At 33.4% G+C, this 1,249-nt stretch overlaps 1 protein-coding gene across 1 annotated transcript in view; it reads right to left on the bottom strand.

Moving 5' to 3' along the window:
- The window catches only part of Adss (adenylosuccinate synthase), a 32,019-nt gene that overhangs the window by 20,058 nt on the left and 10,712 nt on the right, over positions 1 to 1,249 (bottom strand). The gene's annotated exons all lie outside the window — the stretch shown is intronic.

Here is a 1,249-nt window from a genome sequence, read left to right as displayed (position 1 = left end):
CTATATAGGGCATGGATCAGTCCAATTATTCCTATCATTGCATACCCACTGTACTAAGTTTCTAGCTTATGTATTTTGGCCATATTCACTCACTTCCTTTACCTTCTCCTCCACACCCAGTTCCTTTTTCCAAATCATCAATTTTCATGTTTCTAGACTATTATATGCAAATAATGCCATTTCATTCTTCTTTATGGATGAATAAAATATCTGTTGACAGATAACTACATTTGTTTATTTAATAATGTTAAAGACCATTCCACAACCTTGCAAATAAAACCATTTAATTCTTTTATATTCTTTTTAACTGTACATACAATAATTAAACTGGTCCCACAATGAAAGCGCTTTGAGTTGTTTCCAGTTTTCTGTCATTATAAACAATACTGCCATAAACTTCCTGGTATGTATTATTACACTCATAACAATTTATCACCATTCAGGTAGAACCCTAAAACATACATTACATTCCAAAAGCATGTTATTTATTGTAAGTTAGTCTTTTTGAACTAACACAACTTTTATCTGGATTTTTCATCTCTTTAGCCCACAGGCCAATCATTCTTTCTAAAAATCATAAGTTTTGTGCTTCAGAAAACGTCTCAATGTCAAGAAAGACAGATTTCTTAAAATATGAAGCACATTAAAATTTCCTAGTTCCCCCCCAAATTCTAACTTGTCATTACTAAAATTGTTTAATTCTAAATTGTTATTATTAAATTTAATAAATATTTACTAAATGTTCAATGCATTGGTAACTTTGAGACAAATGATCAGTTCCTTATTCTAGATTGAACATTCTTTCCTAATTCACAAAACCCCCGAGCCTTAAACACTGTATCACACGATCCGGTAGTGGAAAATTCCACACCATGAAGCTTCTATCCCATGCACAAATTAAAAGCCTGAAATCTGAAACACTTGTGGGTCACAAACATTGTAGATGCAGAATGCTCATTTTTAAAAATCCAGCTGTTAAGTATGAAGTAAATTAGGTTCTCAATACCTCTTAAACAAATCACTTAGATTAAAAGGAGATAAGATTCATCCTATACAGGAAAATCCTTCCATTTTTTAGTTAGTATTCTTCCAATAACTAAATGCCACTCATCTGAATTCTTCTCTTTGAATGCTTTGTCACCTAAAACAGTGCATTTGCAGCTGGGTGGTGGTGGCACATGCCTTTAATCCCAGCACTTGATAGGCAGAAGCAGGCGGATCTCTGAGTTCGAAGCCAGCCTGGTCTACA

This window comes from Microtus ochrogaster, chromosome 6, assembly GCF_000317375.1.
Source record: "Microtus ochrogaster isolate Prairie Vole_2 chromosome 6, MicOch1.0, whole genome shotgun sequence".
In the NCBI taxonomy this organism is placed as follows: Eukaryota; Metazoa; Chordata; class Mammalia; order Rodentia; family Cricetidae; genus Microtus; species Microtus ochrogaster.
This window is presented reverse-complemented; position numbering and strand designations above follow the sequence as displayed.